Source organism: Macaca mulatta, chromosome 1 (genome assembly GCF_049350105.2).
Source record: "Macaca mulatta isolate MMU2019108-1 chromosome 1, T2T-MMU8v2.0, whole genome shotgun sequence".
NCBI classification, from domain to species: Eukaryota; Metazoa; Chordata; class Mammalia; order Primates; family Cercopithecidae; genus Macaca; species Macaca mulatta.
In genome coordinates this window covers 115,600,559-115,618,604 of record NC_133406.1, presented here as the reverse complement: position 1 = coordinate 115,618,604, position 18,046 = coordinate 115,600,559, and the positions used below count along the sequence as shown (strand labels likewise).

Here is an 18,046-nt window from a genome sequence, read left to right as displayed (position 1 = left end):
TGGGATTACAGGTGCCTGCCACCACGCTCAGCTAATTTTTGTATTTTTAGTAGAGATGGGGTTTCACCATGTTGGCCAGGATTAAATTTTTTTTAAAGGTTTCTGGTGTAGATAAGTGGTCATGTCTATTTGGGTCTTCTCTTATTACTGAATATGTACAATAGGAGTTAGAGGTGGCAAAGGGGCCATCTCCCATGACAGCAAAAGATCCATTTTTAATGCCTTTTCTGTTACCTGAAACATAAAGGTAATAAAATCTGACAATGTGAGAGTGCTACGATTCACCAGTTTAAAAACATTTTATACGAGGATAATGATTTAACTTTTGTTCATCCAGGAAATAATTCTCATTTCTCAGTTTTCACGTAAATGTAGCTGTGTGTGTATAAGTGCTGTACATCAGGTGTGAATATGAGTTTTCTCTTTCCTATGTACCTTGCTTCCTGGCAGGCTCTGATCTCTGTTTCTCCTATTCAGAGATCTTATTCCTAGCCTAGAAAAGTGAATCTTGCCAGGCGCGGTGGCTCACGCCTGTAATCCCAGCACTTTGGGAGGCTGAGGTGGGTGGATCACGAGGTCAATAGATCAAGACCATCCTGGTTAACACAGTGAAACCCCATCTCTACTAAATATACAAAGAAATTAGCCGGGCGTGGTGGCGGGCCCCTGTAGTCCCAGCTACTCAGGAGGCTGAGGCAGGAGAATGGCATGAACCCAGGAGGCGGAGCTTGCAGTGAGCTGAGATTACGCCACTATACTCCAGCCTGGGCGACAGAGTGAGACTCCGTCTCAAACAAAAAAAAAAAAAGAAAAGAAAAGAAAAGTGAATCTTAACCTTTTCTGCATCATGGCCCCCTCAGAAATCTCTATAAAAGCTATGAATTATCTCCCCCAGAAAAATGCACATTTGTACATACACACAACATTTTGCAAGCACTTTCAGACTTGAATCCTGTTTCTGGGTGTGTTCATGAACCCCATCGGATAAGATGCTTCTGGCCAGGCACAGTGGATCACACCTGTAATTCCAGCACTTTGGGAGGCCGAGGTGGGTGGATCACTTGAGGTCAGAAGTTCGAGACTAGTATGGCCAATATGGTGAAATCCCGTCTCTACTAAAAATACAAAAATTAGCCAGGCATGGGGGTTCAGGCCTGTAATTCCAGCTACTCCTGAGGCTGAAGCATGGGAGGCGGAGGTTGCAGTGAACTGAGATTGTGCCACTGCATTCCTCCCTGGGTGACAGAGCAAGACTCTGTCTTGAGAAAAAAAAAAAAAAGAGATGCTTCATTCCCTGTCTTCCTAGAGAAATGATACATTTCTCAATAATCCTATATGAACATATGTGCCCAAAGAACTAGAGTTTCTTCTCACTCTTAACATGTGGCTTATTATTATTATATTACTATTACTATATTACTATTATTATTATTATTGAGATGGAGACTCACTGTGTCACCCAGGCTGGAGTGCAGTGGTGTGATCTCAGCTTACTGCAACCTCTGCCTCCCGGGTCCAGGCAATTCTTCTGCCTCAGCCTCCCGAGTAGCTGGGACTACAGGTGCGTGCCACCACACCTGGCTAATTTTTGTATTTTTAGGAGAGATGGGGTTTCACCATATTGGCCAGGCTGGTCTCGAACCCCTGACCTTGTGATCCACCCACCTCAGCCTCCCAAAGTGCTGGGATTACAGGCGTGAGCCACTGTACCTGGCTATTACTATTATTATTTTTCTTCCTTTATCTTTGCCCAAGATGTTCTTCGACATCTAGGAAAGTCCGGGAACCTCTAGAACCCCAAAGATGATCAGATAGTCTAGCTACTTCAGCCAGTAAATTTGATATAATTGGCATTAAGGAGGTTATTTTGATTCTCCAACCTTGCAAGAATAGTGGCTCTCCTGGGATGCCTGCCTTTACTACATTGACTGTGGCTCACTGAATATTCATGTACTCTCATTTCCCAGCCTCTCTTGTAGCTGTATCAGGGCCCCAAGATGATTGAGTCCTTGTAAATGGGAATGTAAGTGCAATTGATGGATTACTTCTGGCCCAGAATGTTATTCTTAGCCTAGAAAGTGAATCTTAACCTCTGTGTGTGTGTGTGTGTGTGTGTGTGTGTGTGTGTGTGTGACGGAGTCTCTCTCTGTCCCCCAGGCTGGAGTGCAGTGGCGTGATCTCAGCTCACTGCAAGCTCTGCCTCCCAGGTTCACACCATTCTCCTGCTTCAGCCTCCCAAGTAGCTGGGACTACAGGCGCCTGCCACCACGCCTGGCTACTTTTTTGTAATTTTAGTAGAGACAGAGTTTCACCATGTTAGCCAGGATGGTCTCGATCTCCTGACCTCATGATCTCTTAACCTTTTTTTTTTGTATTTTTTAGTAGAGATGGGTTTTGCCATATTGGCCAGGCTGGTCTCGAACTCCTGACCTCAAGAATGTTCTGGGCCAGAGGTAATCCACAAATTGCCCTTCAATTTAAAGGTTGATATGCCTTCTCTTTTCCCATGAAATGAGATGGTAGAACCACAGTGTGGAAGCATCCTAGATTCCCGAGGCACCCCATAGAGTTGAACTAGTGAGTTGCCCAGAATACAGCAGACTTTACCAGAATAACAAAAAAATTTTATTGTGCTAAATCTCTGAGATTCCAGGATTAATTAGTTAATGTAGGATAGCCTAATTATACTGACTAATAAATGGGTATAAAGGTTGGACTGAAAAAATACGAAGTTCCCAGGACACTTTTATGGTTAAGAATGTGAGACAAGGCCAGGTGCACTAGCTCATGCCTGTAATCCCAGAACTTTGGGAGGCCAAGGAGGGAGGATTGTTTGAGTCCAGAAGTTCAAAAGCAGCCTGGACAACATAATGAAACCCTATCTGTACAAAAAGTAAAAAGTTAGTTGGGTGCCGTGGTGCATGCCTGTAGTCCCAGCCACTGGAGAGGCTGAGGTGGGAAGACTGCTTGAGCCCAGGATTTTGAGGCTGCAGTGAGCTACGATTGTGCCACTGCACTCCAGCCTGCGTGGCAGTATGAGACCTGTCTCTAAACAAAACAAAACACAACAAGAAAGAATGAGAGACAACGTGGTGAACTGGATAAAGCCTGATATTAGTTACATTCCAGGGTTGTTATATTAGAGATATAATATATAAAATGCCTAGGCCAATACTTTACAGTAGTTACTCCATAAATGGTAGTTTTTACTAATAATTCTTAAGATATAAATATTTTATGGGACATGATAAAATTTGACTATACTCATGGATGACAGGCTCCCTATTCTGATTCTTCCCGAGATTTCTTACTTTAAGGTATCTCTTCTAAATACTTTGGGTCTTGGGCTCGTGCATCTTTTATAAAATTGCTTGAAGTAATAACTTCCAAGAAATACGTAGTTATTGTTCTTAATCAGTCAAGCATTTAGTAAAACCTTACTATTTCTTCCACATGTTAATTAACAAAATATCATAATAGGTAATGTAATATTGCCACGTGTTAATTTGTGTGGCCCAGGCAATTAAAGAACATGACATATAAAATGATGTTAAGTGTACGAGACAGACAGTACCTTCAGGGAAGAGATAGGAAAGATCTGTGCAGGCTCAAGTCTTCGGGGAAAAATTCTTGAAAGGAGTGGACTCAAACCTTGTCTTAAAGAAGGGGCAGGATGTAGATAAATGGGGGAAAAGAAGAAAGGCATTCCAGGTGGACAGCAGATTGGTAAAGTTACTATCAAAACCCACAAAGAGGCCAGGCGTGGTGGCTCATGCCTGTAATCCCAGCACTTTGGGAGGCTGAGGTGGGCGGATCACGAGGTCAGGAGTTAGAGACCAGCCTGGCCAACATGGTGAAACCCTGTTTCTACTAAAAATACAAAAATTAGCCGGGCATAGTGGCGTGCATCTGTTATCCCAGCTACTCGGGAGGCTGAGAGAGGAGAATTGCTTGAACCTGGGAGGCAGAGGATGCAGTGAGCCGAGATTGTACCACTGCACTCCAGCCTAGACAACAGAAAGAGACTCTGTCTCAAAAAAAAATAAAAAACCGAAAAAACAAAAACAAAAACAAAAAACCTAAAACGTTAGGTTGAATCATGTAAAATTACTGGGCTTTTTTGTGGGTCAAAAACAATCTAATATCAGCAGTTTCATATCATTTGACCTAATAAAAGCAGCATTTGCGGAATGATACTCTGGAAGTTTCAACTGTATTGGTAATGTTTCTTTCTTTCTTTTTTTTTTTTTTGAGAGAGTCTCGCTCTGTCGCCCAGGCTGGAGTGCAGTGGCCGGATCTCAGCTCACTGCAAGCTCCGCCTCCCGGGTTTAGGCCATTCTCCTGCCTCAGCCTCCCAAGTAGCTGACTACAGGCGCCCGCCACCTCGCCCGGCTAGTTTTTTGTACTTTTTAGTAGAGTTGGGGTTTCACCATGTTAGCCAGGATGGTCTTGATCTCCTGACCTCGTGATCCGCCCGTCTCGGCCTCCCAAAGTGCTGGGATTACAGGCTTGAGCCACCGCGCCCGGCCATGTTTCATTTTTTATACTGAGTGGTAGGTTTATAGATTCTTTATATTACTTCTTAATTTTTCTTGTGGTTTTAAATATTTCATAATCATCTTTTTAAAATAATTTAAAGATTAGCAAAAAAAAAAAGAGTTAAGTCTCATCAAATAATTTAAACAATCTCTTTATGTAATGCTTATTCTCATTAGGAAAATAACACCTGGTTTTCTCAACATCCTCAGACATTCATCCTTTTCTCCAGCTTTTCTCCAATGTGGTGTCCAGTTGTATTGGGGACAAGCATGGCTTGTGCAACATTATGATAAAGAAGAATCCAGAGGGCCGAGTGTGGTGGCTCACGTCTGTAATCCCAGCACTTTGGGAGGTTGAGGCAGTGGATCATATGAGGTCAGGAGTTCGAGACCAGCCTGTCCAACATGGTGAAACCCCGTCTCTACCAAAAATACAAAATTAGCTGGGCATGGTGGAGTGTGCCTGTAGTCCCAGCTATTTGGGAGGCTGAGGCAGGAGAATCGCTTGAACCTGGGAGGTGGAGGTTGCAGTGAGCCCAGATCCCGCTATTGCACTCCAGCATGGGCAACAAGAGTGAAATTCCATCTCAAAATAAATAAATAAATAAAAATAAAGAAACAAGAAGAATCCAGAGACCCCAAGTGGAATGTTCTTTGACTCTTCTGGCATCTGGGACAATGCCCCTTCTCCATCTGCCTACCGCTTGCCCCACTGGTGTTCGCGGTTGAAATTTGTGGTTCAAGACCATGTGGATACAACTTGTGAGGGGTCCCCACTCAGGTTGCCCAGGCCTCGTGGCTCTCTCTCAACCTCCTTTCAACTCTTTGGCTCTACAGGTCCCTCTAAGTTTGTCTGAGGGGCCCCTTTGGTTCTGAACTTGGAGTGGTTCACTCTGCAGTCCTCACTGCAGTGTCACCTTGCCCCACTAAGGCTGCCTCCTTCAGCAAACTTCTCAGCCACTGTGGCTCTCCCTCACAGCACCCCAGGAAAGCGGGACTTCAGGGTCCCCTTCTGCCATACTGTAGTTCACTCACACTTTTATCTGATGTGCCGCACCACAGGAGGGTACAAGGCATGCCTGACGTGGTGGCGCATGCCTGTAATCCCAGCTACTCGGGAGGCTGAGGCAGGAGAATTGCTTGAAGACAGAGGTGGAGGTTGTGGTTAGCCGAGATCGCGCCATTGCACTCCAGCCTGGGCAACAAGAGCAAAACTCTGTCTCAAAAAAACAGAAAACAAAAAACTAAAAACTGTCAATAATTATTATTTTAGTTATATTATTATTATTGTTTTATCATTTTTGTTGTTGTTATTAATATCCTGAGTGAGCAAGTGGGTCACTATTGACAATGGGGAGTGTTTCCCAACCATCAACACTCTCACCCACACATACACTTAGGCTTTCTTTTTTTTTTTTTTTTTTTGAGATGGAGTTTCGCTCTTGTTACCCAGGCTGGAGTGCAGTGGCACCTTCTTGGCTCACTGCAACCTCTGCCTCACGGGTTCAAGTGATTCTCCTGCCTCAGCCTCCGGAGTACCCAGCAGCTGGGATTACAAGTGCCCGCCACCACATCCAGCTAACTTCTGTATTTTTAATAGAGACCCCATCTCTATTAAACCCCTTTCGCCATGTTGGCCAGGCTGGTCTTGAACTCCTGACATCAAGTGATCCACCTGCCTCGGCCTCCCAAAGTGCTGGGATTACCGGCATGAGCCACCGCAAACGGCCCAATTTGGGCCTTTTAATCCAAATGTTAAGCTAATGAAAATGGCTGGCTTGGAGTGTGTGTAATGGGGGGAAGGAATGGGTGTAAAGATAGAAAGTTTCAGTAACAAACTGGAGTCCTTGTTAGCACGACAGAGAGCTCCTCTACTTGAGAAGGGACAAAGTCAATTCAAGACCTTTGGGCTTTCTGGCTGGATGTGGTGGCTCATGCCTGTAATCTCAGCACTTTGGGAGGCCAAGGCGGGTGGATCACCTGAGGTCAGGAGTTTGAGACCAGCTTGACCAATATGGTGAAACCCTGTCTCTACTGAAAATACAAAAATTAGCCAGGTGTGGTGGCGTGCGCCTGTAATCCCAGCTACTAAAGAGTCTGAGACAGGAGAATTGCTTGAACCCGGGAGGCAGAGGTTGCAGTGGGCTGAGATTGCGCCACTGCACTCCAGCCTAGACGACAGAGCAAGACTCCATCTCAAAAAAAAAAAAAAAAAAAAAAGGCTTCAGGTTTTCATATAACCTGTAGGGGAGAATAAAATTTTAGAAATAAATAATAAGGGAAAAAAGATAAATAAAAATTCAAATTTTAAAATTAAGTAAAATAGATCCATGGGGGTATCTGATGACATGATATTCCAGCAACTCAGATTTCTCCGGGACTGCACTGGAGGCAGATCTTTCAGGCACATTTGTAATATGTCCACTGCCCAGGGGACAGGATAGAACAAGAGCCATAGAAAACAAGGGGAACTTGGCAGAATTGCCTTTGTATTTTAAGTTATAGCTTTCCTAACTGAAACAATAGCTTTGAAAGAGACAAATTATTCACAAATTATTAGTAGGAAATGTTGAGATGGGAAGATGATAAGTAAGAAAGGTAATTAAACTCTGTACTATTTTTAAAATGAAATACTAAGTACAGATGAATAAATTAAATGACTTTTCAACCTTTCCAATCTAAGCAGCCTTAAAAATTTCCACTATCTAGCACAGTGGTTTTTAAACATTTTTTGACAGCCACCCACAGTAAAAAGTATATTCTACATCTTGACTGGTTACACACAAACACACAGTACTTTTTCATGATTCAGATTTCATGAAAGACTACTGATACTCACTATGTGATAGCTTTTTATTTTATTACACCTTTTTTTTTTTTTTTTTGAGACAGTGTCTTGCTCCACTGCCCAGGCTGGAGTGCAGTGGCTTAAAACATGGCTCACTGCAGCCTCGAACTCCTCAAGCAATCCTCCTGCCTCAGCCTCTGGAGTAGCTCTGGGACCACAGAAGTGCACCACAACACCCGGCTAATTTTATTTTTATTTGTAGAGACGGAATCTCCCTATGTTGCCCAGTCTGGTCTCCAACCTGGGGCCTCAAGTGATCCCCTTGCCTCGGCCTCCCAAAGTGCAGGGATTACAGCTTGGGCCACTGTGCCCAGTCCTTCCTTCCTTCATTCCGTCCTCTCCTTCTTTCCTAATACTGCTTGTCAAACTGATTTTGCCACCCACGATTTGAAAAAGAAGGTCTAGTGGATTATCCCAATCATTAACTATTTCTGTGGGTTAGCTTTCCTTTCCAGAATACAGAATAGAATTCAGCAAACTGCCTCAAAGAGCAGTTTCTAGATTTGACTTCTGCCTCTAGGGTTTATGAAGTCATTCTCAGGTGACCTGGATTTCCCTACACGTGCACCTCATGACGTGGGAGCCCGGGGTAGGGAGGGATAGATAACATGAGAATCAATAGAAAGAACTGCAAGGTCTGAAGACAAGCACCATTTGTCTAGTGGAGTCTATTTTATATCCAGTTTTTAAAAAATCTCCATTTAAGATATTTAGCTTCAACGTGCACCTTGACCAATTAATCCAACAAACAAAACTCTGGCTTGGGGGCCCAGTTACTAATTTTCAAGGAAAGAGACCTCTGTTTTTAGAACCAGGGCTCTCCTGGGTCCCTCCCACGTCCCCAGCCCTTCTCTGGCCTTGGGTAACTTTTCCCTCCAGTTTGGTGGAAGGTTACATTAGAAGAAAATAGTCCCTACCGTCTAGAAACTTTTCAGGAAAAAGGGCGTTGGACGTGCGGGTGGGTGGGTATACCGGGAAGGGACAGCTGGAGCCGCGAACGCACCGGGGCCCGCGGCGCGTCGGTGTGGAGGCCGCGGGGCGGCAGGAGGCACTGGGAAGCGAGGGTGAAGAGCACCGGACCAGAAAAGGGCAGTGTCCGCCCTGCGCTCCTCTGCTGCCGCCGGCAACCCGGGAGGGAGAGGCGAGGCTCTGTAGGGTGGGATTCGAGGTCTCCTGAACCCTCGAGTGGGCTTGGGTTTTCAGGAGCCGCCTTTTCTTATTGACCATTTCTCTTTGTCATCATGATCTCTTGGCCTCAGACGGAGTTAAGGGAGCCATAGTAGGAGTGCAGAAAATGAAGTGACCTGGAGGGAAAAATATTTAATGATGTTAATATTTAATGATAATATTTAATGATATTATTATATATATATTTAATAATATTTAATGATAATAAAAATATTTAGTGATGTTTAAAATATAGTTTTTCCTACTTCCTTTTTCTCTCTCAAATCAGTTTAGATGTAAATAACATTTTAACGGGGCCCAAGATCAGGCTCCCAGGCTCTGGCTTCTGGTCTCACTTGACTCCAGAATAAGATTTTGGTGTGCTGGTAATTTTGCCAAATGGAGGCCTACTCCCCAAGACATCACCCTGATGAGTGATGAACATTTCTGTAGGTGATGACTTGGAGTTGTTTTATTTCATTCTAATACATGTCCCTGCTTCAAGTGGGTAAAATTATACTTAGCTCAGCCCAGGTTTAATTCATATTATTTAAAAATGTCAGTGGAAAGTAATTTACGAGCTTCTCTTTATTAAGATTTTGGAAATTTTGCTTTATTGAACTCATTTTAAGTATTTTTTTGCTGTGTTCTTAGCGTAGATAGAAAACAACCTCTCGCTGTCTCCTAGTTGGCCCTGTCAACAAACATTTGGGAAGTTCTTAGCTCAGAATGCTGTTGAGTACAACAAATTAAACAATCTGATGTACTTGTTAATTTCATTACAAACGGCAGTTAGGATTTCATATACATATAGTCTGTACCGTGCTATATACCAGAAATCTTTGTAAATATAAACTCCTTAAATATAGGGACCCAGTTTTATTCTTCAGTGAAAGGGAGTTAATCTCCTTTTGGTGTTGTGCATTTAAAAGGATTTAGGATGTAAGAGGCTCATTAAATGATAGCTGTTAGTATTATTTATCTTGATATCTTCCAAAGGGCTTTGCACATGGTGAACACTAAGAAATATTAGTTGAATGAATGAAGGTGCCACGTCCCATACTGTAGTATACACAGAGAAAAGACCAGGATGGGGACTCCAGCGCAGTGATTTCATTTCATCAGTGAAGCTTTGTGTGGAAGTGTCCCTCCTGCAGCCCTTTTACCAGATGCAGGCTCCCTTGACCTTGGATTGTGGATCACTTAAAATTTTCAGGGGAAAAAGTGTGCCTAATTAGCTAGTAGGACCTAACCTCTTGTCAAGATGGAACTTGAAAAGTTTGTCTAAGTATGGAAAAGCTAAGCTCATTTGACACAGATCACGGGAAGAAAGATTTCTACATGTTATTCAAGTTATTCACGTCAAAAGCGATTAGGGGGCCCCAGCTTCCATTACATCATTCATTAGGAAAATGTGTGCTGGAAGCTCTGCAAATCACATGATTTGATGGAGGCATTGAGACTGGGTTTCTTGTGTGTCTGCCCTGGGCCATATTCAGTTTTTAGTATGCTTGGAAAAGGCTGAAGCAGAACATGGAGATCTAGTTTATTTTAATGCCGTCAGACGGCTAAATGGTGGAAACTTGTTGAAGAGATTTACTGAGCTGTTTCCTTAGACTGAAGACTTCAGAGAATTAATTAACAGGGTTCTGAGAGATACAACATGCCAGACCCCTACTGACTCATAAGAGTGTACTTGCTTACTGATATGATGTGATAGCTGAGCACAGTATATGTAAAGCTGCAGGGGAGTAATACAAGAGCAGTGCTGATGCATTCTAAGACATGCAGGTCTTGAGATGAGAACTGGCCGTGACAACTGAGTCAGCCAGGCACTGGACTCATTTCCTTTTGCTTACCCACCCTGAGCTCAATAGAAGCACAGACGTTGACAAGGTGCTGAACTATTTGGTGAAAATGAAGTCACAATTTTGGAAGAGCTCCACTGATTTTGATGTGTAGGTATTGTTTCACGCTTTAGCTGTTGCTTTTAAAATGCACACCTTAAGATGGTTCTCGCCGGGCGCAGTGGCTCACGCCTGTAATCCCAGCACTTTGGGAGGCCGAGGTGGGCGGATCACGAGGTCAGGAGATCAAGACCATCCTGGCTAACACGGTGAAACCCCTTCTCTACTAAAAATGCAAAAAATTAGCCGGGCGTGGCGGCGGGCGCCTGTAGTCCCAGCTACTTGGGAGGCTGAGACAGGAGAATGGCGTGAACCCGGGAGGCAGAGCTTGCAGTGAGCCGAGATGGCGCCACTGCACTCCAGCCTGAGGGCAAAAAAAAAAAGGCCGGTGCGGTGGCTCAAGCCTGTAATCCCAGCACTTTGGGAGGCCGAGGCGGGTGGATCACGAGGTCAGGAGATCGAGACCATCCTGGCTAACATGGTGAAACCCCGTCTCTACTAAAAATACAAAAAACTAGCCGGGCGTGGTGGCGGGCGCCTGTAGTCCCAGCTACTCGGAGGCTGAGGCGGGAGAACGGCGTGAACCCGGGAGGTGGAGCTTGCAGTGAGCCGAGATCGCGCCACTGCACTCCAGTCTGGGCGACAGAGCGAGACTCCGTCTCAAAAAAAAAAAAAAAAAAAAAAAAATGGTTCTCAGTTATCATGCTATATCTATGCCATTTCATTCCTAGAACAAGTAACTTAGCCTAAAGTGAACCACATCTATAAGAAGACAAATATCCCTGTAGAGACATTTGTAGATAAATTGTGGAAGTATTCTAAAATTTTTGGCCAGATTTTGGCGAATGTTTGAGTCTAGTTGGTACAGAAAGTACATTCTGTTTTATGAAAATAGCAACATTGACGTGAAAAGATATCATTAATGTATATCTGTAGTCAGAAATTGAATGTGCCCTGGCTGATTACAATTTATTTATTCACTTAATGCATATTTATTGAGTACAAGGCCTTAGAGATTCCTCAGTTCTTATAATCTGTAACAGTGCCATTCCGTAGGAATGTAATGAGAGCCACACATATAATTTAAAATTTTCTAGTAGCCACATTAAGAAATTTAAAAACTGATAAAATTAATGTTAATATATTTTATTTCACCAAATATATCTAAAATATTATCCTAATACATAATCAATATAGTTTTATTGTTGTTTTTTGTTTTTGTTTTTGTTTTTTTTTGATACAGAGTTTCACTCTGTCACCCAGGCTGGAGTGCAGCGACACAATCATGGTTCACTGCAGCCTCAACCTTCTGGGCTCAGCTGCTCCTCCCACCTCAGCCTCCTGAGTAACTGAGACCACAGGCATGTGCTACCAGCTAATTTTTTGTATTTTTTTTGTAGAGACAGGATTTCCCATGTTGCCCAGACTGGTCTCCAACTCCTGGGCTCACGCGATCCACCTGCCTTGGCCTCCTGAAGTGTAGGGATTACAGGCGTGAGCCACTAGAAATTATTAACAAATTATTTTACATTCTTTGTTTTGAATTAAGTTTCTCGAATTTACTTACAGCAAATCTCACATTGCACTAGCCACATTTCAGGTACTCAAAAGCTACATGTGATTAACGGTTACCATACTGGGCAGTCCATGTCTAGAGAGAAATACAGATGTGTAATTTGTAAACAGGTAAACAGATAATTTCTTTTCTTTTCTTTTCTTTTCTTTTCTTTTTTTTTTTTTTTAAGACAAATTCTCACTCTCCCAGGCTGGAGTGCAGGCTCAGTGCAGCCTCCACCTCCTGGGCTCAAGCGATCCTCCCACCTAACCTCCCCAACGCCCCACCCCAGTAGCTGGGACTACAGGCGGGCACCACCATGTCCAACTAATTCTTATAGAGATGGGTTTTCACCATGTGGCCCAGACTAGATAATTTTAATTAAATGTAATAAAGGCTATGATGAGAAAAGTACACTCATCCCACAATGAGAGCATATAAAAGGGGCTTAGTTCCTCCAGTTTTTCCTCCTAAAATCTCACAATTCTCTCTGCTTCTCTGCATCCTACCTGCCATGACTCTAATCTAATCCAGATTATCTGTCTCCTAGACTTGCACAACAGCTTCCGAAATTGTCTGCCTGCATCTATCCCTGCCCCTATTTGCAGATAAAGTGAGCTTTTAAAAACCCCCTTCAGATCATGTCATCCCTCTGTTTAAAACCTTAAATATGTGATGAACACATTGGACAAGTGTGAGATGATGTACATAAAGCACCCAGCCCAAAGGTTCTGCTCACTGAGTTTAGTTCTTCTCGCTTCTCCCTTTCACTCTCTTTTTTCTGCCTCTTACTTTCCTCCCCAGCTCCTTCCTCTTATCACCTATCAGTCTCTTATCATCTGAATTTCTTTTTTCTTTCTTCCCTTGTACTTGCTTTCCATTTTCTTTTCTTCCATCTTTACTTTCTCTTCTCCCTGCTTTAGTTTATTTTAATATAGAATTTAAATAGATTTAGAAATTCATTCTTTATTTACTTCTGAGTTCCAAATTCTTCATTTAAAAATCAAAAGAGCACCGGTCACGGTGGCTCACGCCTGTAATGCCAGCATTTTGGGAGGCCGAGGCAGGCAGATCACCTGAGGTCAGGAGTTCGAGACCAGCCTGGCCAACATGGTGAAAACCCATCTCTACTTAAAATACAAAAATTAGCTGGGCGTGGTGGCAGGCACCTGTAGTCCCAGCTACTCAGTAGGCTGAGGCGGAGAATCGCTTGAACCCAGGAGGCAGCAGTTGCAGTAAGCCGAGATCACGCCATTGCACTCCAGCCTGGGGGACAAGAGCGAGACTCTGTCTCAAAATAAATAAACACATAAATAAAAATAAAAATAATAAAAAGAACTTGGCCAGGCGTGGTGGCTCACACCTATAATTCCAGCACTTTGCGAGGCCAAGGTGGGTGGATCTCTTGAGGTCAGGAGTTCAAGACCAGACTGGCCAACATGGTGAAAACCCATCTCCACTAAAAATACAAAAATTAGCCAGGTGTGGTGGTGCACGCCTGTAGTCCCAGCTACTGAGGAGGCTGAGGCAGGAGAATTGCTTGAACCTGGGAGGTGGAGGTTGCAGTGAGCCAAGATCATGCCAGCCTGAGTGACAGAGTGAGACTCCAGCCCGCACTGCAGCCTGAGTGACAGAGTGAGACTCTGTCTCAAAAAAAAAAAAAAGCTTGACCTTTTATCAGGATTAAATTAAGATGCTTTTTACTTCAGCATGGTCTTCAGTTAACTTTTTTTGTAGGTTGCAGAGCTTCTTTAGAAAAATGCATATAGTGTCCTAGAAGGAGGAAAACAATCCCCTTCACATTTTATAGGGAGAAAACGGTGTAGTCACTTAGAAAGGGTCATGTGGTGATTTGAAACAAGTCAGAAGAACCCAGGCTCTCACCACAGCCCTTCCTCTCTTAGGCAAATTTCTGCCTGCTGGCAGTAGAGCCGTGAGGCAAGTTAATTATTCAGTGTCTGTGGAGGTCAATAAATAAATGAAATACCTAATTAAATAAACTTTTGGAGTGCTGAAAGCAGGCAGTTTCCTTAACTTAACACAGTTCCTTTGGAGGACCAGTTCTCTTCCTTGAAAGAACAGCCAATCTAGCCATATGGGCTGTTTTCTTTTAGTTCTGAGAAGGTGGATTTATGACCCCCTGTGTACTCATTTTTCTGTTTCTGTCTCTGACATAGACAACTCTGCCAGGTGCCAGCACTCCTTCTACCTCCGCTGAAAGCAAGGAGACATCCTGAAATTACAGAAGGAAGAAAGGAAGTTACAATTCAAGAAGGACTTCTTGCTGCCAAGGCATGGTAGACACCAATACAAAACAAATGAGGGAGGGTTTTAGCCTAGAAAACATGTCTCTGTGGAGAAAAGACCCCCCATCCCAGGTCTGGTCCAAGGGAGGGCCTCCCTCCGGTAAGGCTTGGGCATTCAGATTCAGAATCAACATTTGTTGAGCAGATACTGCATACAAGACAGCTCCATATACATCTTCTTCTATACTATTTTAATCTAAGAGAAGCCTTCCGACGTTTTCCCAAATGGAATCTTATCTTGAAATGAGACTCTGCAGACTTAAACCAACTACAGAAACACTTTAGTATTAAGGTATCACCCACGCTGAAACATTTTTCCTAGCTTTGACCATTGCTCTGTGAATATCCAGAGCCTGTTTACCACATTCCATTCCAACAACTTGTTCTTAATCTCTCACTTCAGAGATTTACTGAGCTCTTTCTGAATAGAATTACTCTTGTGAAAGAAACAGTAGCAGCATGTTAGTTAGGATAGATTAATTGCCATAACAAATAGACTCAAATAAGAATAATGGCTTGCCCGGGTGTGGTGGCTCACACCTGTAATCCCAGCACTTTGGGAAGCCAAGGTGGGAGGATCACTTGAGGTCAGGAGTTTGAGACCCGCCTGGCCAGCATGGCGAAACCCCTGTCTCTACTAAAAATCCAAAAAAATTAGCTGGGTGTGGTGGCCGGCATCTGTAATCCCAGCTACTCAGGAGGCTGAGGCAGGAGAATCACTTGAACCCAGGAGGTTGAGGTTACAGTGAGCTGAGATCGTGCCACTACATTCCAGTCTAGGTGACAGAGCGAGACTCTGTTTCAAAAAAACAGAAAAAAGAGAAAAAAGAAAAAAGAATAATGACTCAGATATAATAGACATTTATTTCTTGCCCTTTGGGTGGCAGGGCACTTCTCCTCCATGCAGCTATTTCAGGAATTCAGGATATGAAGGCCTGTCATGCAAAAGGCATGGAAGAACATATGTGGGAAATTTTTATGGGCCTAGAAGTAGGGTACATCCCTCGAAGTGGGCTCCACAGATTGGTGTTGGTTTGCAAATAGTTTGTTACTGGTACTTGACAATGTAAGAATAGAAATGGAAAGTAAACCTTTAGAAAGCTTTATAGCAATCTGGGGCCAGGCGCAGTGGCTCACGCCTGTAATCTCAGCACTTTGGGAGGCTGAGGTGGGTGGATCACTGGAGGTCAGGAGTTAAAGACCAGCCTGGCCAACATGATAAACCCCATCTCTACCAAAAATACAAAAATTAGCTGGATGTGGTGGTGTACGCCTGTAGTACCAGGTACTCAGGAGACTGAGGCAGGAGAATCGCTTTGAACCCAGGAGACGCAGGTTGCAGTGAGCCAAGATCACACCACTGCGCTCCAGCCTGGGCAACAAGATTGAAACTTCGTCTCAAAAAAAAGTTTTATAGCAATTTTGATGGAGTAATTGTTGAATCTAAAATTTAAAAATTGGAGCTGGGTGCGGTGGCTCATGCCTGTAATCCCAGCACTTTAGGAAGCCGAGGCAGGCAGATCACTTGAGGCCAAGAGTTCGAGACCAGCTTGGCCAACATGGTGAAACCTCATCTCTACTAAAATTACAAAAATTAGCTGGGCATGGTGGCAGCCACCTGTAATCCCAGATACTCAGGAGGCTGAGACAGTGAACCCGGGAGGTGGAGGTTGCAGTGAGCTGAGATCACGCCACTGCACTCCAGCCTGGGTGACAGAGTGAGATTCCATATATATATTTTTAAAAGGCTTAACTTTTTTTTTCACAATTAACATTTTGTATTTTTAAAAAGTATTAAAAAAAACTGAACTCACTGCCTTCAGACTGTAGGAATATAAGAAAAAAATTGAACTCACCATTGGTAAAGGGTCATAAAGTTTCTATGACAAAGAAATAGATGCTCTAATATTAAAGAGACAACAAGAATTTAAAAGACCTTTAGTTCTCAGGAACCATCACTAAAAAACTCTGATTCAGAACCCCCAGAAGTGAGGCAAAGATGATAGATGAAATGTTTCAACCTGTGTTAACAAATAGTGCAATCAGAGGAAAAGACAGGAGCAGCATAGAGAACAGCATTGCCAATTTTAAGACATGAGGGAAACCACCCTACCCAAAATTCATCACCTTTTTCTTGGAAGCGGCCTGGAAATTAAGTACAACTTGAAAAACAGGGACTAAGAGAACATTATATTAAATAACTCTTCCCGCTGGGCATGGTGGCTCATGCCTGTAATCCCAGCACTTTGGGAAGCTAAAGTGGGCAGATCACGAGGTCAGGAGTTTGAGACCAGCCTGACCAAGAGACCAGCCTGGCCAATATGGTGAAACCCCATCTCTACTAAAAATACAAAAATTAGCCGGGTATGGTGGTGGGTGCCTGTAATCTCAGCTACTCAGGAGGCTGAGGCAGGAGAATTGCTTGAACCTGGGAGGCGGAGGTTACAGTGAGCTGAGATTGCATCATTGTGCTCCAGCCTGGGTGACAGAGCAAGACTCTGACTCAAATAAACAAACAAATAAATAAATAACTCTTCCCTTAAATATGGTCTGGCCACAGGACCAAATCTGTAAACATAGGGTAATTTTTTTCTATGGTAATGTAAAAAGTCAATTAAATTTCCTTTCTTTTTCTCTGTTTATGATTCTTCATCATTCAGCTTAAAAAGTCAGGTAATCTTGGCCGGGTGTGGTGGCTGACGCTTGTAATCCCAGCACTTTGGGAGGCTGAGGCGGGCAGATCACCTAAGGTCAGGAGTTTGAGATCAACCTGGCCAACATGGTGAAAACCCCATCTCTATTAAAAATGCAAAAATTAGCTGGGCATGGTGGCAGGCACCTGTAATCCCAGCTACTCGGGAGACTAAAGCAGGAGAATCTTTTGAATCCAGGAGGCAGAGGGTGCAGTGAGCCAAGATCACACCACTGCACTCCAGGCTGGGCAACAGAACGAGACTCTTTCTCCAAAAAAAAAATAAAGTTAGATAATAAAAAGACACTTTTTACTGTTCTAAATTATAGGATTTGCAACATTGTTTCTATCTAATTCAGCATCATTTTACAATTTTATTTAAAAGTAGTTTGATTGGATGGGCATGGTGGCTCACACCTGTAATCTCAACACTTTGGGAGGCTGAGGCAAGAGGCAAGAGGATTGCTTGAGCACAGGAATTCAAGGCCAGCCTGAGAAACATGGTGAGACCCTGACTTAAAAAAAAAAAGGCGGGTGGGGGGACGGGGCACACACACACACAAAAAAGCAGTTGATTCAGGCCTGCCTTAGGCTGAAAAAATTTCTTAGTTTCCTATGGACAGTACCTCAGCTTGGTCCAAAATATTTCCCCCATTACTGTTTCTGAAAAAGGATGTCAGAGGTGCTATTTCAAATCACTGAAGACTAAGTTGGGCCTGCTAATATTGGAGAGAATAAATTTGAAGGCAAGGAAGGTTTAACCCCAACCCTGCTAAGTATCCTGTTACTACTGGATAGGAGACAACTATCAGGAGTTTAGGTCTTCTTGGTCACCAAAGCCATCTGGCCATGGGACAGGGCCCTGCTACCTTGATTTATCTTCTACCAAAATCTCACCTTCAGAAATTCTTCACTAAAAATTATTGGCTGGGTGCAGTGGCTCACGCTTGTAATCCTAGCATGTTGGAAGACCAAGGAGGACAGATCACCTGAGCTCAGGAGTTCAAGACCAGCCTGGACAACATGGCAAAAC

At 43.5% G+C, this 18,046-nt stretch overlaps 2 long non-coding RNA genes across 2 annotated transcripts in view; one reads left to right on the top strand and one right to left on the bottom strand.

Moving 5' to 3' along the window:
* The first annotated feature begins 4,225 nt into the window (after window positions 1-4,225).
* On the top strand, window positions 4,226-7,902 carry LOC144331232 (uncharacterized). Its single transcript, XR_013398220.1, has 3 exons — window positions 4,226-4,358; window positions 5,014-5,737; window positions 7,842-7,902. It is a non-coding gene; the product is annotated as an uncharacterized LOC144331232 (long non-coding RNA).
* The window catches only part of LOC144331230 (uncharacterized), a 40,621-nt gene continuing 29,948 nt past the window's right edge, over window positions 7,374-18,046 (bottom strand). Inside the window, exon 3 of the long non-coding RNA XR_013398211.1 lies at window positions 7,374-8,690. This is a non-coding gene — a long non-coding RNA (uncharacterized LOC144331230). The remainder of the gene's footprint in view (window positions 8,691-18,046) is intronic.